Raw genomic sequence first — 23,497 nt, forward strand, 5'->3', positions numbered from 1 at the left:
GGTGGGTACTTAAAAAAGAAATTAGGAGAGAGAAGAGGGGGCATGAAAAAACACTGGCGGGCAAAATAAAGGAAAATCCCAAGGTGTTTTATAAGTACATTAAGGGCAAGCGGATAACCAGGGAAAGAGTAGGGCCGATTAGGGACCAAAATGGCAATCTGTGTGTAGAGCCAGAAGATGTAGGTGAGGTTTTAAATGAATATTTTTCATCTGTGTTCACTATGGAGAAGGACCATGTAGGCATAGAAATCAGGCAGGGGGATTGTGATATACTTGAACAAATTAGTATTCAGAGAGAGGAGGTACTAGCGGTTTTAGCAGGCTTAAAAGTAGATAAATCCCCAGGCCCTGATGGGAAGTATCCCAGGCTGCTGTATGAGGCAAGGGAGGAGATTGCAGGGGCTCTGACACAAATTTTCAGAACCTCTCTGGCCACAGGGGAGGTGCCAGCAGACTGGAGAACAGCTAACGTAGTAACATTATTCAAGAAGGGTAGTATGGATAAACCAGGGAATTACAGGCCAGTGAGCCTAACATCAGTGGTAGGGAAATTATTGGAAAAAATTCTGAGGGACAGAATTAGTCTCCACTTGGAGAGGCAGGGATAAATCAGGAATAGTCAGCATGGCTTTGTCAGGGGGAGATCATGTCTGACCAATTTGATTGAGTTTTTCGAGGGGGTGACTAGGTGTGTGGATGAGGGTAGTGCAGTTGATGTAGTCTACATGGACTTCAGTAAAGCTTTTGACAAAGTCCCACATGGGAGACTGGTCAAGAAGTTAAGAGCCCATGGGATCCAGGGCAATTTGGCACATTGGATCCAAAATTGGCTTAGTGGCAGGAGGCAGAGGGTGATGGTCGAAGGTTGTTTTTGTGACTGGAAGCCTGTGTCCAGTGGTGTACCACAGGGATCGGTGCTGGGTTCTTTGCTCTTTGTAGTGTACATTAATGATTTAGATATGAATGTAGGAGGCATGATCAGTAAGTTCGCAGATGACACAAAATTTGGTGGAGTGGTAAATAGCGAGGAGGGAAGCCTCAGGCTACAGGACGATATAGACGGGATGGTTAGATGGGCAGAACAGTGGCAAATGGAATTTAACCCTGAAAAGTGTGAGGCGATGCATTTTGGGAGGACTAACGAGGCAAGGGAATACACAATGAGTGGTAGGACCCTAGGAAGGACAGAGGATCAGAGGGACCTTGGTGTGCATGTACATCGATCACTGAAGGCAGCAGGACAGGTAGATAAGGTGGGTAAAAAGGCATATGGGATACTTGCCTTCATTAGCCGAGGCATAGAATATAAGAGCAGGGAGGTTATGATGGAGCTGTGCAAAACGCTAGTTAGGCCACAGCTGGAATACTGTGTGCAGTTCTGGTCACCACAGTATAGGAGGGATGTGATTGCATTGGAGAGGGTGCAGAGGAGATTCACTAGGATGTTACCTGGGCTGGAGTGCCTCAGCTATGAAGAGAGACTGGACAGGCTGGGGTTGTTTTCCTTAGAGCAGAGAAGGCTGAAGGGGGACCTGATTCACATGTACAAAATTATGAGGGGCATAGATAGGGTAGATAGAAAGGAACTTTTCCCCTTAGTAGAGGGGCCAATTACCAGGGGGCATAGTTTCAAGGTAAGGGGCAGGAGGTTTAGAGGGGATTTGTGGAAAAACTTTTTCACCCAGAGGGTGGTTGGAATCTGGAACTCACTGCCTGAAAGGGTGGTAGAGGCAGGAACCCTCACAACATTCCAGAAGCATTTAGATAAGCACTTGAAACGCCATAACGTACAAGGCTACGGACCAAGTGCTGGAAAATGGGATTAGAATAGACAGGACTTGATGGTCGGCGCGGACACGATGGGCCAAAGGGCCTCTTTCTGTGCTGTATAACTCTATGGCCTAGAAATTCAGTATAGCCACTTTTGGGGCGGTAAAGTCGGGCGGCCGCTAAAGTTTGCGCCCCCTTCACCGATATTCAGTCGCATTGCCCCAAGAGGTTGCTGCTGCGCTAAAACAGGCGATGCACGACTATATTTAGGCGCTAAGCCGGCGGTGCTGAGTGATACCCCCGAGGCCGGGCGCAGCGCAGGTGCGGAGAGTTCTTGATTGACGGCAGACACTCTGGCGCCGGTCATCTCTTAAAGGGGGAGGGTGGATTTGTTTGCCTGCCACGCCCTGCACACTGCAGCCCTCAACCTAGGCCTGACCACTTCAGCTTCACCTGTACAACGCCCAGGACTATGGAGAAGGCCAGGGAGAGAGCGCAGCGCTTCAGCGACGGAGACCTGAGGGTGCTGGTTGGCGGAGTGGAGCGCAGGCACCATGTTTTGTTCCCAGAAGGTGGCAAGAGGCCGCTGCCCAGCGCCTACCGGAAAGCCTGGAGGGAGGTGTCCAACAGGGTGTCTTCCAACAGCGTGGTTGCCAGGACTCCTGTGCAATGCCGGAAGAAGTTCAACGACCTCACTCGGGTTGTCAGGGTGAGTACCCTTTCCAGTGTCCTCCTCATCCTTGCATGTGCACCTCACATTATGGGCAAAGGGACCTGAAAGCCCTGATGGCCAGCCCTCATCCAGCAGCTATGGGACTGGCATGAAAATCAATTGCACATTCAGCACTTTACACACTGTACAAGCTATTCGACCATGGGAGGCATTGCAGACAAGATCAGGGCTACACACTGTCCAAGCTATTCGACCATGGGAGGCATTGCAGACAAGATCAGGGCTACACACTGTCCAAGCTATTCGACCATGGGAGGCAGTGCAGACAAGATCAGGGCTACACACTGTCCAAGCTATCCGAAAATGGGAGGCAGTGCAGACAAGATCAGGGCTACACACTGTCCAAGCTATTCGACCATGGGAGGCAGTGCAGACAAGATCAGGGCTACACACTGTACTTAGAGGCCGTCCTTTCTCTTGCAGGCCAAGGTTGCGCACAACCGGCGCAACTGAACTGACACCGGCGGAGGCCGTCCTGACCTCAAAGAGCTCTCCGACCTCGACCAGCGTGTGGAGCGCATTATGGGAGGCCGGCTGATTGGCCCCGTCGCCAGTGGAGATGCCGACCCTGTTCTGGGCACCAATGGTAAGGGCATCACCTTTTCGACCTCTCTCGTTCCACTTGCGCATCAGATCAGCATCCTTTGCCACTGTCCGACCAATGCGGTGAATGGCACCACTCATGCCTCCCTCGCTGCCGCCCTGTCCTCACTCTAAAGCTACTCTTGTGCCTTCCTGCTTTCAGATGGTGAATCGCCAGGTGAGGAGGCGGGCCCTCAAGCTGCCACTGTCAGCCCTTCGGAAGACGAGGAGGAGGGAGAGGAAGCCGGCCCATCAGTGCCACCCTCAGCCGTGCCAGCCCATGGCGATGTAGGGGACACGTCTTCCCTGGAGGGGAGCCGGGGGGAAGGGTCGGAGGAGAGTGAAGCTCCGGGGCCCAGCGGCCTGCAGCAACGCGGGAGGGGTGGGGAAGCTCGGCGGACTTCTCCCCAGAGGGTGAGTGCGGCCTCCAGTCCTGCGACGGTGAGTGCAGAGGAGGTGCGCCTCCTAGAGGAAATGGCCGTCCAGGCTGAGTGCAGGCACACTGAGCTCATGGCTGCAGTGGCAAGGATGCCTGACTCCATAGAGTCACTGGCAAGCAGTGTGCAGGAATTCGGGGCAGCACAGGCCAGGAGTCTGCAACAATTCAGTGCAGCACAGGCCAGGAGTCTGGAACTATTCAGTGCAGCACAGGCCAGGAGTCTGCAGGACATCGCGGCAGCACAGGCCAGGAGTCTGCAGGACTTCGCGGCAGCACAGTCGGCTTCTAGCCAAATGCTCAGTCGTGCCGTCCATTCACTGGCTGGTGTCATGCGGACACAGACCAGGGCCACACGGGCACTAACTGCTGCCACCCTCGCTGGATCAGCCAGGCATCGCCAGGGCACTCGCCGCGCAGCAGCAGCCCAGCAGTCTGTCCTTCAGCTGTTTGCTGCGCATGCTGCAGTGCTGGCCCGTGCGAGTGCCAATGTGTCAGGCGACCAGCGAGCACCTGCGATCTGCCAGGTTGCCACCATTCCTGCAGCCGACACTGCCACTCCGCCATTGCAGCTGCCACGAGCTGCTGGACAGACTGCTGCCGCCCAGCCAGAGTTGGAGCAGTCAGCAGCTGGCCACTCCAAGGCCAGAGCTGGTGCAGGCCGACCCCCAAGGGCATCTGCCGTCTCGCCATCTGCCCCTCAGCAGCCTTCCCCCAGCCTTGCTGCAGCCACTGGGCTCCCATTGAGGAGCAGCAGGGCGGGCAGGGGCCAGGCAAGGATGCGCAAGGCATCGCCCTCGCAGGGCAAAAAGTAGAGGCATGCACAAATGCCTGGTGCTTGTTGTAAGGCCGACACTGGTGCAGTTGCTTTTGTGTAAGGCCGAGACTGGTGTCTTTATTTCTTTATGTAAGGCCGAGACTGGTGTCTTTCTTTCTTTTTGTAAGGCCGAGACTGGTAGTTTTGTGTTTTTGGAGGGGGCTTCTCCACATGAGCATGTAATGTGGGAAGGGCAGAGGTTTTCAATAAATTATTGTTGTTAAATTGCAGTGTGCATGGTTTTTTGGTTAAGTCCTGGTTGCCCTGCTCGGCTGAGGGCTTGTGGAGCGGCTACATTCATCTGCTGACATTGGCACAAGCCAGTCCCTGAGAGGGGGCCTAGAACCGACGTTCAATAAGCCGGCGACGGGCGGCCCTTGCACTTTGTGCCTCCCTCCTGTGCTGGTCCTCCTCCTCCTCCTCTTCCTCCTCAGGTGGTCCTCCAATCTATGGTGGCAGTGGCTGAGCCCTGCGGATAGCCAGGTTGTGCAGCATGCAGCAAACGACCACGAAATGGGAGACTCGCTCCGGCGAATACTGTAGGGCTCCACCGGAACGATCCAGACAGCGGAACCGTTGCTTCAGGACGCCGATTGTTTGTTCGATGATGTTCCTGGTCGCTTGATGGCTATCGTTGTATCCCTCTTCAGCAGGGGTGCTGGGCGCACGGAGCGGGGTCATCAGCCAGGTACACAAAGGATAGCCTTTGTCCCCGATAAGCCATCCGCGTGGGTGAGGCTGGGCCTGGAACATGTCTGCCACAGAAGTCTGTCGCAGGATGAAGGCATCGTGGCTGCTGCCTGGAAAGCGGGCATTGACAGCTAGGATGAGCTGCCTGTGGTCACACACCAGCTGGACGTTCAGCGAATGGTAGCCCTTCCAGTTGCGGTAATCCTCGGCATTCTCCAGAGGTGCCCGCAAAGCCACATGCGTGCAGTCAATGGCGCCCTGCACCATGGGGAAGCCCGCGAATGCTGCAAAGCCCATTGCACGCTGTTGCTGCTTGGCAAGGGCCATGGAGAAGGAGATGAACTGACGTCTCCTTTTGAAAAGGGCATTGGCCACCTGGCGGATGCAGCAATGGACGGCGAACTGGGAGATGTTGGCAATGTCCCCAGTAGCGGATTGGAAGGAGCCGGTGGCATAGAAGTTGAGAGCCACCGTCACCTTCACTGCCACCGACAGAGACGTCCTGCTCCTCAGCTGTGGCTGCAGATCACCGCCAAGCAGCTGGCAGATCTCTGTGACCACGTCCCTTCTGAATCGCAGCCTCCGAACACACTGCTCCTCAGACATGTTGAGATAGGAGAACTGCTGGCGGTATACCCTGGGTGGGTAAGGCCTCCTTTGCCGACGCCTGTTGCCCCCTCTCCATCTAGCCAGGGCTGCCACTCTCTCACGGCGTCTGTGAGCCCTTTGGATGTAATTGAGAAAGCCTGCGTTGACACCCATTGCAGCCCCCATAATATGCTGGCAAACAATGAGATGTCAATGAAGGCAAAGACTACTGGAACTCTGTGGCCTGAAGCCAGAAGTACCTGTCCGAGTGTTGGGCCAAAGCAGAAAGCTATCTACCTTGGTCTCTCTCCAAAGATCCGTTTCGCAAGAGGGAGTGCTGCGAAATGGCAGCCTTTTATATTGCAGGAGGAGTGCCCTTTAATTTGCGCCCCCCGCGCCCCGCATCGGCTGAGCACCGTTCCACTTAACAGTCGCTAGGGCCGCCAGGCGCACAATGGGGCATTGCCACTGAAGTTCCGGTTGGGGGCGCACAAAGGGCGTTGCACGAGGAAATGACGTCACGATCTGCGCACGCAGCTGAGCGCGCACAAAGACTTTGCGCCGCCGCTAAATCTCTAGTGAAGTTGGGGCGAGGCGCAGTTCTCGCTGCGCCCGGGCGCTACCCGCCTAGCGCCCGACATCTACTCCTCCTAAGGCACTAACGGCTGGCGCAACCAACTGAATTTCTAGGCCTATGACTCTATGGGCAAGATTTTCATTCAGGAGTTGGGTTGGAGGTGGGACTACAACTTTCGGGGTTGTAGTCCCGCCTCCATCGAGATGTGGCCAATCCACGCGATTTTAACTTGATTGACCTTGTTGAACCTGCCCAGCGGGCTCAGCGGGCCAATTAAGGGCCACCCAGCAACAGGTGATGTCACAAACTGAAATTTCATCTATCAAGAGGTTTTGACAGGTGAAATATCAGTGTTTCACAGCTGTTTGAAGCTGTCAAACACTGACAGTCTTACTTCTAACCTGAGTCCTTCTCCACAGACTCAGTTAGAAATCTCTCCTGCACAGAAAGCTGAAGGCTGTCACTTTTGACAGTTCGCAGCCATTCTGCTTTCTGTGCCGGTTGGATGAGGGACTCCCGAGACCTAAAGGAAGGAAGGCTGAAAAGGAAAGAAAAGGTCATTTAAACTTCTTTAATCACTTTAGACACACCAAACACACTTACCTTTGCACTCATGCACACATCACTCACCTGAACACCGACATCTCGACCCCTCCAAGTGCTTCAACCCGACGGCCCGCCTCCTCTAACTTGGCATGGTTTGGAGCCGTCGAGAATCTCACACTTCAACCTTAAAAATAAGGATTAGGCTAAAAGCTGCCTATTAACTACCTGTTAACAGGCAGTTAATTGGCACTAATCCCTTCCCGCCTCGGATAGGCGGGTCCCAGTGCGGGGCGGGTACCCGCCTCCTTTGAGACTGGCATGGAGGCGGGTTTGGGTGCGGGATGGGGTCAGGACCCCTGATTTCGGGATTTTAACCCCCCACACACCTCCAATCCCGACTCCACGGCCCAATGAAAATCCTGCCCTACGACTCTATGAGGGAAAAATTCAGTTGGATTGTGCCTCCCGTTAGCGCCTTAAGAGGGCGCTAATGGGGCGCAAAGCAACTAGCGCCCGGGTGCGGCGATATCTGCGCCTCTCATGAAATTGACCGGACATTTTGCGGCGGCGCTAAACAATACCGCCACAATCTCCTGCGCACGCAGACCTTGACGTCATTCGAGCGTGCAACGCCCTTGGGGCGCCCCAGAACGGAAATTGAGTGGCGCCCCCCTCCTTTCCGCCTGGCGCAACCAACGACAGGTAGACTTGAACGCTTCCCAGTCGCTGTGGGGCTGGGGGGGTGCTATTTAAAGGGGCCTCTTCCTGGCTTTTTCTGTGGTAGACATTTTTGCACCACTCGTTCTGAGAGAGAGAGAGACAAAGAGAGACTTCTGCATTGAGTCAACGCTGTGTGAAGTAGTTTTGGCTACTCAGCATAAATTTGCAGGTACTTTGGTTTTTGACCTTAACCTTGTTCAGTTTGCTGTTGGGACAGCTGGAGACCCAACCACCCTGACAATGAGGTGCTGCAGCATTAAGTAGTCAAAAAAGCCTGCGGCAAGCATAACTGGCCCTGATATTAATCCACCTGTTGAGTGTTAAGCCAATGAGCATCAGTTTTAGCCCTGAAATCATAACTATAATCATGTTAATGAAGAGTGAGCACGAGTTTTGCTAGCGGGAAAAATTCGGTTGCTTTGCGCCTCCCGTTAGCACCCTAAGGGCACTAACAGGGCGCAAAGCAGCTTGCGCCCGGCCGCGGCGATGTTTGCGCCGCTCGCAAAATTGACCAGTCGTTTTGCAGCGGCGCTAAACACTACCGCCACGATCTCCTGCGCCTGCAGATCGTGACGTCAGTCAAGCGTGCAACACCCTAGTAGTGCCCCAGACAGTCGCGCCCCTTGCCTTAGCGCCTGCCGCTAGGAACGACAGGTAGAGGGCCCTTCCTTGTATCGATTTAGAAGAGACTGTGGGGGCTGCACTCTGAGCTCTTTCCCTGGGCCTCTCCATTGTTCTTTCCAGCAGATTTGATGTACAGGTCTCTCCAGGCCGAGATTCAGGGCTGCAATGAGCAGGATGTGGATGGAGAGCAAGATCAACCCTCCCCTTTAAGAACTGGCCGGCGCCATTGTGTCTGTGTTCCATTGCTGACTGACATCACATGAGCTTCGCCAGCGCTCTGAGGTAGCGCCTCGCTCCTCGGCCTTTGCGCCTTAAGACAGGTGTGTAGCGCCTGATTTGATGCTCCAATCACCTCCAGGGGAGATAAAAGCCAAGTTTGCAGTCGGAGGCGATAATGAGCGCCAGGCACTAATCTTTGCGCCAGGCCGATAATTGCACCCCAAATAGGGCGATACCGAATTTTTCCCCCTATGATTCTATGGGGGAGAAATTCGGTATCGCCCCATTTGGGGTGCTAATATCGGCCGAGCGCAAAGTTTAGCGCCTGGCGCTAATTATCGCCTCCGACTGCAAAATTCGTCTCTATCGCCCTGGAGGGGATTTGAGCGCTAAATCAGGCGCTACACACCTCTCTTAAGGCGCAAACATCAGGGAGCGAGGTGCTTCCTCAGAACACTACCGAAGCTCAGGCGATGTCAATTACCATGGAAGCCAGACACACCGGCGCCATCCAGTTCTTAAAGGGAAGGGGCCATCTTGCTGGCCAGCCACACCCTGCTCATTGCAGCCTTGAATCTCGGCCTGGAGTGACCTCAAAAGCAATTGTGTGGAAGCACTAATGGATAGGCCCAGGGAAAGAGCTCGGCACTTAGGAACCTCAAAAGTGATGCTGACAGCCAAAACCCCTAAGGACAGCGTTAAAACCAAAAATTTTGCCGACAAGAAAAGGCAGGAAGCGCCTGCCTTTAAATAGCGCTCCCGCAGCCACTTCCTGACTTGAAAACGTTCCCCTCTACCTGTCATTCCTAGTGACAGGCGCTAAGGCAGGGGGTGCAACTCAATATCCGGTCCGGGGCGCTACCAGGGCGTTGCACGCTCGACTGACGTCACGATCTGCAGGCACAGTAGATCATGCCAGTAATGTTTAACGCCATCGCAAAATGTCTGGTCAATTTCGTGAGTGGCGCAAACATTGACACGCTCGGGCGCTGCTTGCTTTGTGCCCCGTTAGCGCCCACTTAGGGCACTAACTGGAGGCGCTAATCAACCGAATTTTTTCCCCTATGACTTCGGAGGCCACTGAAGAAGCTATATTGTCTGAAGAGATAAGGGGCTAGATTTTCAGTCGCTTGCGCCAGCAGTTAGCGCCTTAAGAGAAGTGATTTCCGGGCGCTATGCGTGGAGCGCCCGGGCGCAGCGCAGTTTGCGCCCCGCCCCAAATTAAGTTGGCCATTAGCGCCGGCGCAAAGTTTAGCGCCCGCCCGGATGCGCGCGCAGAAAATGACGTCACATCCTTGTGCAACGCCCTTTGGCCGCCCCGATTGCAAACTTCAGTCGGACCGCCCCATTGTGCGGCGGGAGGCCAGAGCGTTTGGAAAAAGGAACGCAACACAACCAGCGCGGGCCCCGGGGGGCGCTAATTAAAGGGAACGTCCTCTCCAGTATAAAGGCCAGCCTTTTTTCAGAAAACAGTCTTGTGCAACGCATTTCTGGAGACACAACAAGGAGGATAGCTAACTGGTTTCAAGCAGCAAGAGCCAGGTATTTTTGGACTCAGGCCATAGCGCTGCAAGTGGCCATTTGGAAATTAGACTGTTTGCCAGGATTTGATGGGGGCTGCATGGGGTGCCAACGCGGAGCTGCAGCGCCATGTCCGTAGGGCTCACAGACGCATTGTGAGAGGGGCAGCCCTGGCTAGAGGCAGAGGGGGCTACAGGCGTCGGCCACGTAGGCCTTACCCAGTCAGGCTATACCGCCAGCAGCGCTCCTACCTAAACATGAGTGCCGCGCGATGTGTTAGAAGGCTCCGATTCCGAAAGGAGGTGATTGCAGAGATCTGCCACCTGCTTCGCCGAGATCTGCGGCCAAAGCTCAGGTGCAGGACGTCTCTGTCGGTGGAAGTGAAGGTGACGGTGGCATTGAACTTCTATGCCACCGGCTCCTTCCAATACGCTGCTGGGGACATAGCAAACATCTCCCAGTATGGCGCACATCGCTGCATCCGCCACGTGACCGAAGCACTGTTCAGAAGGAGAAGCCAATTCATCTCCTTCCCCATGGCCCTGGAGAGCCAGCATCAGCGCGCATTGGGATTTGCCAGACTCGGGGAATTCCCCTTGGTGCAGGGCGCCATTGACTGTACGCATGTGGCTTTGCGGGCCCCTCTGGAGCATGGCGAGCAGTATCGCAACAGGAAGGGCTACCATTCTCTGAATGTGCAGCTGGTATGTGACCACAAGCAGCGCATCATGGCAGTCAATGCCAGCTTCCCAGGCAGCAGCCACGATGCCTTTATCCTGCGGCAGAGTACTGTGCATGACATGTTCCAGGCACAGCCTCCCCCAAGAGGATGGCTCATCGGGGACAAAGGCTATCCTTTGTGCACCTGGCTCATGACCCCGCTCCGCGCGCCCAGGACCGCTGCTGAAGAGGCCTACAACGAGAGCCATCAAACCACCCGCAACATCATCGAGCTAACTATTGGGGTCCTCAAGCAGCGGTTCCGCTGCCTTGATCGCTCCGGAGGAGCTCTCCAGTATTCGCCGGACCGGGTCTCCCAATTTGTGGTGGTTTGCTGCATGCTACACAACCTGGCTATCCGCAGGACTCAGGCACTGCCACCTGACGTTGGACCAGCACCTCAGGAGGAGGAGCAGGAGGAGCATGAGGAGGAGGAGGAGGAGGAGGAGCAGGAGTACGTTCCCAGGAGGGAGCGACCAGGGCCAAGGGCCGCACGACGCCACCTTATTACACGGTACTTCTAAGCCCCCTGTCAGGGAATGGCCAGGGGCCATGAGGGAAGATGAATGCAGCCGCTCCGCAAGCCCTCAGCCGGCGAAGCCAACAAACACTAAGAAGAACAACCATGGAGACTGCATGAATAAAGATAATTTTTTATTGCACAAAAATGAAAAGCCCTTCCCACATGAATCCCCAAAAACAATAAACGGGCCCCACAAAAGACTCACTCCCACAAACTGGGGAGGAGTCACTCCACCTTTCTTCAAACCGGGCCTCAACGTCGGCCTAACGCAAAAAATAAGCCCTCCAAAAGCACAACCATGGGCAAAATAAAGATGGACACCGCCATATTAAAGGAAAGCTGCCCACACCCTCTACTGAGTGGCCCACGAGGGCGAGACCTTGGCCAGCCTTTTGCCTCCCCTGCCCGGCCTGCTGCTCCTTCGCAAGCTCTGCCCAGTGGCTGCTGCGAGGCTGGGGGAAGGCGCCTGAGGCTCAGATGCCCTTCCGCCAGATGCCGCTGGGGGGCGGCCTACACAGCGTTTGGGCCTCGAGGGGCCGTCTGCTGAGTGGCGCACCTGAGCCTGGCCACCATCAGCTGCAGCCGCTTGCCCTTGATGCCCCAGTGGGGGAATGGCGGCGACGGATGGCGCAATGTGGGCCAGCTGGCGTCTGAGATGCGCTGGCTGGTGCTGTGGCGCGGTGGCACTCGGTCGGGCCCGCACTGCAGGATCCGCAGCAATCAGCCGAGGGGCAGCTTGCTGGGATGGTCCAGCGTGGCGGCTGCCCTGGCGATGCCTGCCTGAGACAGCGCGTGTGGCAGCAGTGAGTGCCCCTGTGGTCCTGGTGTGCGCGCGCATCACATCCACCAGGGTCTTGACGGCATCAGTCAGCATGCGGCCACTCGCGGCAGTTGCTGCCCCGAACTCGCGCACACTGGTCGCCAGCGACTCGATGGCCTCAGGCATGCGCCCCACCACGCTCATGAGCTCCGTGTGGCGCCGGTCCGAGTCGTCGGCCATCTTATCCAGCTTCCGCTCCTCCTCCGAAGTGAAGGTGTCCGGACTGGAGTCGCGACTCTCCCGCTGGGGAGGAGGGGGCCGAACTAGGGGACCCTTGCCGCGTTGGTGACGGCGAGTGTGCCGAGCAGCAGCACTCCCCTCTGATCCTTCCCCCCTTTGGGGGGAAGGCCGCGGGCCACGCGCACGGCTGCTGGGTGGCTGGACGCCACTGGTCCCAGAAGCTGCATTGCCCTGCGACAGTTCCTCCAGGCACTCGTCCAGTGAGGAGGTGTCAAGCATTTCCTCCTCTCCTGCGGGATGTGACTGTTCCCCCGAAGGTCCGGCTTGCGCCTCCTCCTCCTCCTGGTCGGAGGTGCTGTCACTGGCAGCTTCAGGGTCCTGGTCGTCACCAGCTGAAAGCAGGAATGCACAAGAGTAGCTTCAGAGTGAGGAGACGGCATCAGCGAGGGAGTTAGGACTGGTGGGATTCAACGCATTGGTGGGACAGTGGCAAAGGAGGTAGCTCGGATGGGCCAGTGCGACGCGAGAGGGCCAAAAGGCGAGGTCCTTACCATTGCCGGGCAGTGGAGGGTCGGATACACCGCACGCTGTGGGGACAATCACACGGGCTCCCATGAGCACACACACGCGCTCCTCCAGCCGAGTGAGCTTCTGCAGCTTGGCGCGGCCACCCCTGGCACGGGCCTGGCGATTAAACGCTACTTTAGCCTGCAAGAGAAAGGACGGGCTGTAAGTGCGCAGTGAAGCCCTGATGTAGTGTGCACTGCCTCCCATGGTGGAATAGCTTGGACAGAGTGAAGCCCTGATGTAGAGTGCACTGCCTCCCATGGTGGAATAGCTTGGACAGAGTGAAGCCCTGATGTACTGTGCACTGCCTCCCATGGTGGAATAGCTTGGACAGAGTGAAGCCCTGATGTACTGTGCACTGCCTCCCATGGTGGAATAGCTTGGACAGAGTGAAGCCCTGATGCACTGTGCACTGCCTCCCATGGTGGAATAGCTTGGCCAAAGTGTAGAGTGCCGAATGGCCATTTGATGCTCATGACTGTCCCAATGCTGCTGGCTGAGGGCTGGCCAATAGGACTTTCAGCTCCCTTTGCCCATCATGTCAGGTGTACATGCAAGAATGAGGAGGAGACTGGAAAGGCTACTCACCTTCACAATCCTGGTCAGATCGTTGTATTTTTTACGACATTGTTTGTGGGTCCTGGGGGCATCGCCGGTGAACGTCACCCTCTGGGCGATCTGCTTCCAGGCTTTGGTGTAGTCATGGTGGGTTGGATTCCTCCCACTCTCTGGAAACAAGATCTTGCGCCTCACCTCCAGAGCTGTGACCATTATGTCCAGATCACCCTCTGAGAAGCGCAGGGCACGCTGACGGGCCTTCTCTGGCGTTGCCATGACTCCCTGGGGCTGAGCAGCAGTGTTGAGGCCTCTTTGCAAGGCTGCAGTGTGCAGGGCGTGGCAGCAGACCAATTCGTCCCTTCCCCCTTTAACAGCTGGTCGGCACCACGGGGTCTGCTGTCAGTGCAAAAATGACCGCACCCGCGCTGCGCCCCGCCTGGGCGCTATCCCTCTGGACCGCCGGCTTAGCGCCTAAAGGTAGGAGTGGAACGCCTCTTTTAGCGCTCCACCACTCTCTTAGGGCGAAGCCACTGAATTTCCGGCAACGGGGCGCTACTTTGGGGCGGGCGCTAACTTCGGGCGGGCGCTAAGGTTAGCGCCCCAAAACTGTCTATACTGAAAATCTAGCCCAAGATACTTGGGAATATAGGTGGGAAAAGGGGTCGTACCATTTTGTAAGCAAAGAGTATAAGATTACAACTTAGATATGTAAACATGAGAAGGTTCTGGGAATAAGGCTCAAAATAATTTTTTTAAATGGTAGCATAGTGGTAATGTCACTGGGCTAGTAATCCAGAGACGTGAGTTCAAATCTCACCACGGCAACTGCGGAATTTAAATTTAGTTAATTAAATAAATCAAGAATAATTACTAGTATCAGTAATGGTAACCATGAAAGTATCGGATTGTCGTAAAAACGTATCTGGTTCACGAATGTCCTTTAGGAAAGGAAATCTGCCGTCCTTACCTGGTCTGGCCTATATGTGACTCCAGACCCATAGCAATGCCCTGGTAGACCCATCGTTTCAGCCTGTTCTTGCCCCACAGAACTTATCTCTTCCTATCTTGACTCTATCTTTTCTCTCCTTGTCCAGTCTCTTCCCACCTACATCCGCGACTCTTCGGACGCCCTCCGCCACTTTAACAGTTTCCAGTTTCCTGGCCCCAACCGCTTCCTTTTCACCATGGACGTACAATCCCTCTACACCTCCATCCCCCACCTGGATGGCCTGAGGGCGCTCCGCTTCTTCCTTGAACAGAGGCCTGACCAGTCCCCATCCACCACCACCCTCCTCTGCCTGGCTGAACTTGTTCTCACATTGAACAACTTCTCCTTTAACTCCACTCATTTCCTCCAAATCAAAGGTGTTGCCATGGGTACCCGCATGGGTCCTAGCTATGCCTGCCTTTTCGTGGGCTATGCGGAACAATCTTTGTTCCAGTCCTACTCGGGTCCCCTCCCTCACCTCTTTTTCCGATACATTGATGACTGTATCGGTGCCGTTTCCTGCTCTCGCCCCGAACTTGACAATTTCATTCACTTTGCCTCCAATTTCCACCCTTCCCTCACCTTCACATGGTCCATCTCTGACTCTTCCCTTCCCTTCCTCGACTTCTCCGTCTCCATCTCTGGGGATAGGTTATCGACCAATATTCACTACAAGCCCACTGACTCCCACAGCTACCTGGATTACACTTCCTCCCACCCCGCTTCCTGTAAGGACTCTATTCCATTCTCCCAGTTTCTCCGTCTCCGCCGTATCTGCTCCGACGATGCCACCTTCCACACCAGTGCTTCAGACATGTCTTCCTTTTTCCGCAACCGAGGATTCCCCTCTACCGTGGTTGACACTGCCCTCGACCGTGTCAGTTCTATCTCCCGCACTTCTGCCCTCACCCCTGCCCCTCCCTCCCGGAACCACGATAGGGTTCCCCTTGTCCTCACCTTTCACCCCACCAGCCTCCACATTCAACGGATCATCCTCCGCCATTTCCGCTACCTCCAAAGTGATCCCACCACCAAACGTATCTTCCCCTCCCCTCCCCTTCCAGCATTCCGTAGGGACCGCTCCCTCCGAGACACCCTAGTCCACTCCTCTATCACCCCAAACAGCCCTTCCCCTTCGCCTGGCACCTTTCCGTGCAAGCGGAGGAGATGTAACACCTGCCCCTATACCTCCCCCCTTCCCACTGTCCAGGGCCCCAAACACCCCTTCCAGATGAAACAGCGATTTACTTGTACTTCTTGCAATCTAGTATACTGTATTCGCTGCTCACGATGCGGTCTCCTCTACATTGGGGAGACCAAACGCAGATTGGGTGACCGCTTTGCGGAACACCTCCGTTCAGTCCGTAAGGGTGACCCCGAGCTTCCGGTCGCCTGTCATTTTAATTCACTGGCCCATTCCCACTCGGACCTCACCGTCCTTGGCCTCTTGTATTGTTCCACAGAAGCTCAACGTAAACTCGAGGAACAGCACCTCATCTTCCAATTAGGCACTCTGCAGCCTTCCGGACTCAATATCGAGTTCAACAATTTCAGATCATAACCTCGGCCCCTATTGCACATTTTCTCTTGTAATTTTTCCACTCCTTTCCCCCACCCCCCTTTCCTTTTGTTTCTCTCTCACACCTGGGAGCTATCTCTTGCCCTGCCAGTACACTTTACACCTAATCTCAGCCTATTACCATCTCGTCTAGCTCTTTTGTTTCTTTTACTTCTTTTGTCCGATCGCAGCCCTGCCTTCGATCTATTTTCTTTTCTTTCCAGTTTTGAAGAAGGGTTCGACCCGAAACGTCAACTCAAATTTCTCTCCACGGATGTTGCCTGACCTGCTGAGTTTTTCCAGCATTTTCTGTTGTTATTTCGGATTTCCAACATCTGCAGTATTTTGCTATCCCATAGCAATGTGGTTGTCTCTTAATTGCTCTCTGCAATGGCCTAGCAAGTCACTCAGTTGTAACAAACTGCTACGAAACGGGCAGCACAGTGGCATAGTGGTTAGCACTGTTGCCTCACAGCGCCAGGGACCCGGGTTCGAATCCGGCCTCGGGTGACTGTCTGTGTGGAGTTTGCACATTCTCCCCGTGTTTGCGTGGGTTTCCTCCAGGTGCTCCGGTTTCCTCCCACAGTCCAAAGATGTGGGGTTAGGTTGATTGGCTATGATAAATTGACCCTTAGTGTTAGGGGGATTAAATACGTGGGGTTACGGGGATAGGGTGGGATATGTGTTGGTGTAGGGGTTACGGGGATCGGGTGGGATATGTGTCGGTGCAGGCTCGATGGGCCGAAATGGCCTCTATCTGCACTGTGGGGTTTCTGTGATTCTGTGATTCTGTGAAACAAAATTTAAAAAATGATACCGGACGGACCACCCGGCATCGACCTCGGCACCGGCTTCGTACGCGGCAACGGCACACCCAGCCCAGTCAACCCTGCAAAGTCCTCCTCACCAACATCTGGGGACTTGTGCCAAAATTGGGAGAGCTGTTCCACAGACTAGTCAAGCAACAGCCTGACATAGTCATACTCACAGAATCATACCTTTCAGCCAATGTCCCAAACTCCTCCATCACCATCCCTGGGTATGTTCTGTCCCACCGGCAGGACAGATCCACCAGGGGTGGTGGCACAGTGGTATACAGTCAGGAAGGAGTGGCCCTGGGAGTCCTCAACATTGATGCCGGACCCCATGAAACCTCATGGCTTCAGGTCAAGCATGGGCAAGGAAACCTCCTGCTGATTACCACCTACCGCCCTCCCTCAGCTGATGAATCAGTACTCCTCCATGTTGAACACACCTTGGAAGAAGCACTGAGAGTAGCAAATGCGCAGAATGTACTCTGGGTGGGGGACTTCAATGTCCATCACCAAGAGTGGCTCAGTAGCACCATTACTAACCGAGCTGGCCGAGTCCTGAAGGACATAGCTGCCAGTCTGGGCCTGAGACAGGTGGTGAGAGAACAAACACAAGGGGAAAAACCTACTTGACCTCGTCCTCACCAATCTACCTGTCGCAGCTGTATCTGTCCATGACAGTATTGGTAGCAGTGACCACCGCACAGTCATTGTGGAGACGAAGTCCCGTCTTCACACTGAGGACACCCTCCATCGTGTTGTGTGGCATTACCACTGTGCTAAATGGGATAGATTCAGAACAGATCTAGCAGCTCAAAACTGGGCATCCATGAGGCGCTGTGGGCCATCAGCAGCAGAATTGTATTCCACCACAATCTGTAACCTCATGGCCCAGCATATCCCTCACACTACCATTACCATCAAGCCAGGGGACCAACCCTGGTTCAATAAGGAGTGTAGAAGAGCATGCCAGGAGCAGCGCCAGGCATACCTAAAAATGAGGTGCCAAGCTGCAACACAGGACTACATGCATGCTAAAAAGCAGAAGCAGCATGCTATAGACAGAGCTAAGCGATCCCACAATCAACGGATCAGATCAAAGCTCTGCAGTCCTGCCACATCCAGTCATGAATGGTGGTGTACCATTAAACAACTAACGGGAGGAGGCGGCTCCATGAATATCCCCATCCTCAATGACGGTGAAGCCCAGCACGTCAGTGCAAAAGACAAGGCGGAAGGGATTGCAACCATCTTCAGCCAGAAGTGGATGATCCATATCGGCCTCCTCCTGCGGTTCCCACCATCATAGAAGCCAGTCTTCAGCCAATTCGATTCACTTCACGTGATATCAAGAAACGGCTGAGCACACTGGATACAGCAAAGGCTATGGGCCCTGACAACATCCCGGCTATCGTGCTGAAGACTTGTGCTCCAGAACTAGCTGCGCCTCTAGCTAAGCTTTTCCAGTACAGCTACAACACTGGCATTTACCCGACAATGTGGAAAACTGCCCAGGTGTGTCCTGTTCACAAAAAGCAGGACAAATCCAATCCGGCCAATTACCGCCCCATCAGTCTACTCTCAATCATCAGCAAAGTGATGGAAAGTGTCATCAACAGTGCTATCAAGCGGCACTTACTCACCAATAACCTACTCACTGATGCTTAGTTTGGGTTCCGCCAAGACCACTTGGCTGCCGACCTCATTACAGCCTTAGTCCAAACATGGACAAAGGAGCTGAATTCCAGACGTGAGGTGAGAGTGATTGCCCTTGACATCAAGGCAGCATTTGACCGAATGTGGCATGAAGGAGCCCTGGTAAAACTGAAGTCAGTGGGAATCGAGGGGAAAACTCTCCACTGGCTGGAGTCATACCTAGCACAAAGGAAGATGTTTGTGGTGATTGAAAGTCAATCATCACAGCCCCAGGACATCGCTGCAGGAGTTCCTCAGGGCAGTGTCCTAGGCCCAACCATCTTCAGCTGCTTCATCAATGACCTTCCCTCTAACATAAGGTCACAAATGGGGATGTTCACTGATGACTGCACAGCGTTCAGTCCCATTCACAACTCCTCAGATAATGAAGCAGTCCATGCCCGCATGCAACAAGACCTGGATGACGTTCAAGCTTGGGCTGATAAGTGGCAGGTAACATTCGCGCCACAGAAGTGCCAGGCAATGACTATCTCCAACAAGCGAGAGTTTAAAGACCGCCCCTTGACATTCAATGGCATTACCATCACCGAATCCCCCATCATCAACATCCTGGGGGTCACCATTGACTAGAAACTTAACTGGACCAGCCACACAAATACTTTGGCAACAAGAGCAGGTCAGAGGCTAGGTATTCTGCGGCGAGTGTCTCACTGAAGGGATAATTAGTAGTCCTAGTCCCTTTAGGGCTACCCCGGATCAGGCGTATTCCTCAGACGTTCACTTTCAACTAAAGTTTGAGGTAGCCGAATCCTAAAGACGCTTAATTGGGTCTAAAGGTCCAGACTATCTCTCCCTAAAGGAAAGGAACAACCTGAAGATGTTACCGTCCTCCAGATAGCACTTTTAATAAGTTCCGGCTATTATGAGGGTCCGGAAAACTCCCTCAGAATTCTGCAACTCCTCACCAAAGAGCGTGCAGAAATTGAGTTTGCAAGTTTGATACTGAAGTATTATGTGACAATTCTAAAAATATATAGATTTATTAAAGAACTGACATGTAATTACAGTAGGTGTTTCAATCGCAACATTAACAGTTCCAAAAAGGGTAAGCTTACAATTCTTATTATCAGATCTTAACTTTGCTACAGTTTTACAGTTCTAAGTCTTATTCCAGCATATCCACCAAAATCAAATACAGTACAATACCTTGATCCTCGAGGTACAAAGAGTTGTAGACTTACAGAGCCGCCTCTGAAGCCTGAGAATCGCTTTGCCCCTTTACAGCGAGACTATCATCCCATTTGAATGTTCAATATTTATATCCTTTTTCAGTGGTATTTCCTTTGAAGTTTTCTGCTGATGTAAGCTAATTATCTCTAGTCATTTTTCTGCTGACCCCTGCTATTCTTACAGTCACCTCAACTGGTAGCAATGCAGAATTATGTCTCTACCCCAGGTGTCCCAAGCCCACCATAAAAAACGGTGCAACAGCAGGTGCATCTATTTGATGTCATTTTTACCAAGGCCTTCTGTTTCTGTCTTTTTACGAAGTGTAAATTAAAACACCTCAACCAGGGTGATCTATGCAATTCTTAGTCACCTCAGTTGGTTGTAACACAGAATTGTGTCTCCTCTCCGTAGGTATTCCAAGTTCAACACAAAAACGGTGTGACAGCTGGTGCCTCCCCCACATGATGCCATCCCCACGAAGGCATATGTTTCTTAATTTTATGTGTTTCTCTCTGAAGTGTAATTTAGAACACCTTAACAGGGTGTACCTTTGTCTTCTTTCCAAAGCTTCAGACTATCAGGAGCCTCCAACCTCCTGTTTCAATAAGGTTATTGATTCAGTGTCAACAACTTATCTTATCTCAGTAGCCTGAATGCTGTTAACAATACAGCTTCTCCATTGGTAGGTTTTTAGATTTTCAAGCCCAGTTTGTCATGTTTAAATAAGGCCAGAATTCTTTCATAGAATGGTGTCTTTTTCTGAATATGGCTTATTCCTTCACATCACCTCCTGACTCCCCAAACCCTTTCCACCATCTACAAGGCACAAGTCAGGAGTGTGATGGAATACTCTCCACTTGCCTGGATGAGTGCAGCTCCAACAACACTCAAGAAGCTCGACACCATCCAGGACAAAGCAGCCTGCTTGATTGGCACCCCATCCACCACCTTAAACATCCACTCCCTCCATCACCGGTGTACCGTGGCTGCCGTGTGTACCATCTACAAGATGCACTGTAGCATTTCGCCAAGGCTTCTTCGGCAGCACCTCCCAAACCCGCGACCTCTTCCAGCTAGAAGGACAAGGGCAGCAGACGCATGGGAACACCACCACCTCCAAGTTCCCCTCCAAGTCACACATCATCCTGACTTGGAAGTATATTGCCGATCCTTCATGGTCGCTAGGTCAGAATCCTGGCACTCCCTCCCTAACAGCACTGTGGGAGTACCTTCACCACATGGACTGCAGTGGTTCAAGAAGGCGGCTCACTACCACCTTCTCAAGAGCAATTAGGGATAGGCAATAAATGCTGGCCTTGCCAGCGACGCCCACATCCCATAAAAATCGAATAAAAATAAATTTTATTTGGAAGATTGAAAAAGTTTAGTCTGATAATCAGGCATTTGAAGTGCACTAAATTGTCTGCAATAGTTCAAGTTTGAGCAGGGAGAGACAAAAATGAGAAAATAATCATAGCCCAGTCAGAGTGCCAATATTAAAAAGGGCAAATAGTTAAACCTGGACAATTACAGACCTCAGTAGCAGGCAAGTTGCTAGAAAGGAATCATTAGAGATGATAAGAACAGTTTTTCCTGTTAGTCTTTGGTTCCGTTTTACCTTGGCTAGATCCTTTCGCATCCCATTCCTGTTTAGATGTTCCACTCTGGATTGTTCTTTGCTCCTCTCCATTGCTAATCTAAATCTTATGATACAATGATCACTCATACCCAAGTGTTCTCCCACAGACACTTGGTCGACCTGGCTCACCTCATTCCCCAGCACCAGATCCAGCAATGCCTCCTTCCTAGTTGGGCCAAGAACATAGTGGTCAAGGAAATTCTCCTGAACACATTTCAGAAATTTCTCCCCCTCCTTTCTCTTTACCCTAGCATTATCCCAATTGATATTTGGGTAATTAAAGTCCTCCAATATCACCACTCTATAGCTTTTGCATATCCCTGCAGATTTGTTCCTCTACCTCCTCTCACTATTTGGAGGCCTATAGAATACCCACAATAGTGTGATCATACTCTTTTTGCTCCTCAACTCTAACCAAATGGATTCTGTCCTTGTCCCCGCAAGAATATCCTCCCTCTCCAGCACTACATTGGTCCAGAAATTCGGGTCGGAGGCTTCCTGCGGGTGCAAGCCTCTGACCTGCACTTACCTAGCGCGCCGGCCGTTGAGCTGTGGGCCCGCGTGGGATTCTGACCCTGGGCCTCCTCCAACTGCCGGCACGCAGTGCTTGCGTATCCCAGGGGCACAGTTAGTTCGAAGCGTCCCCTGGGATCACGTGGGCCATGGAGCGCCAATGGTAGCAGGGAATCTGTTTTCATAGATTTGACAGGAAGAGCTGTCAAATCTATAAATACAATTCAGCCCCAAAACATCACTAAAACTTCAAATACATTTTTAAAAAATCACATTTTTAAAATAACTATAAATTACATAAAATAACCATTTTAAACAATAATTTAAATTTTTGAAAAAATTAATTACAGTTTCTAACGGGGCTAAAAATAAACTTACCTTCCTTTAATGTATTTAAAAATAATATACCTGCGGAAAAAATGTTTTAATTTAACTTAATTCACCACTTACCTTGTTAAAAGCAGGCCTTGCGACTGCTTTTTACAAGCGTAGCTCCTGGAGACTTACCTTTGCAGAGAAACCTGCAAAAAAAACGGACGTTCCAGGCGCACGCGCTGCCTCTCCGGCACACGCGTTCGAACTGTGAACCCCTTCCTTTAAGGGAACGGAAGTTCCGGTTTCCCGCGCATGCACAGCGCATGCACAAAACCGGCACTTTCGTTGGGCCTACGCGTGAGTACCCAGCGCGTACTCACCCGTGGGGACCCGAATTTCTGGCCCAATGTCTTCATTAATCAGCACTGCCACCCCACCTCCCTTTTATCCTTCCCTAACTTTTTGAACACCTTGTACCCTTGAATATTAAGTGTCCAGTCCTCACCGTTTTTAAGCCACGTTTCCGTTATTGCCACAACATCATATTGCCACACGGCTAATTGTGCTTGTAGCTCACCAACCTTATTCACCACACTTTGTGCGTTTACGTACATGCATTCTAAACACATTTTTGAATTTTTCATAGTCTTTCTTAGTCTGCTCCTATCTAACATAGCACTACTTCCGTCTCTAGTACTACCTCCTTCTCTAGTACTATCCAACTCACTCACTCTTTTATGCACATTATTCCACTTTTCTACTCCTATATGCTGGTGCCCATCCCTCTGCCAAGCTAGTTTAAACCCTCCCCAATAGCACTAGCAAACCTCCCTGCGAGAATATTGGTCCCGGCTCTGTTGAGGTGCAACCCGTCTGGCTTCTACAGGTCCCATCTTCCCCAGAAATGGTCCCAATGCCTCAGGAATCTAAAGCCCTCCCTCCTGCACCATCTCTCCAGCCACGCATTCATCTGTTCTATCCTTCAATTCCTGTACTCACTAGCACGTGGCACCAGGAGTAATCCAGAGGTTATTATATAGAAACATAGAAACCTAGAAGATAGGAGCAGGAGTAGGCCATTCGGCCCTTCGAGCCTGCTCCGCCATTCAATGAGATTGTGGCAAAGCCACCAACGGACTCCTGTATAAATGTATAACTGCCTTTAACAGAGCGCTACAGCACCTATGTTTGTTTACTGTATGTAAACAGCCGTTCTGGATAAGCCCCAGAATCAGCGCGATGATGTCATCACGTTGGTCACGTGACGCCCCGAACGGCGGGAAACGTGATGACGTCATGACGTCAGAGAGTGGGAGGTTCCCAACTCAGACCTCGTGAAACCAGCACCAGAAAAGACCTGTTGATTATTTCTCCTGCATGTTCTCTAGTTTCTATTAAACTTCGTTTTATTATCGGACTGACTCGACCTCAGTGCTTCAGTTAGGGATCTGACGATTCCTACAAGATCATGGCTGATCATCCAAATTCAGTACCCTGTCCCTGCCTTCTCCCCATATCCCTTGATCCCTTTAGCCTCAAGAAATATATCCAACTCTTTCTTGAATATATTTAATGAACTGGCCTCCACCGCCCTC

This window comes from Somniosus microcephalus, chromosome 5 (assembly GCF_052327205.1).
Source record: "Somniosus microcephalus isolate GS21.2 chromosome 5, FLI_Smic_1.0, whole genome shotgun sequence".
Classification (NCBI taxonomy): Eukaryota; Metazoa; Chordata; class Chondrichthyes; order Squaliformes; family Somniosidae; genus Somniosus; species Somniosus microcephalus.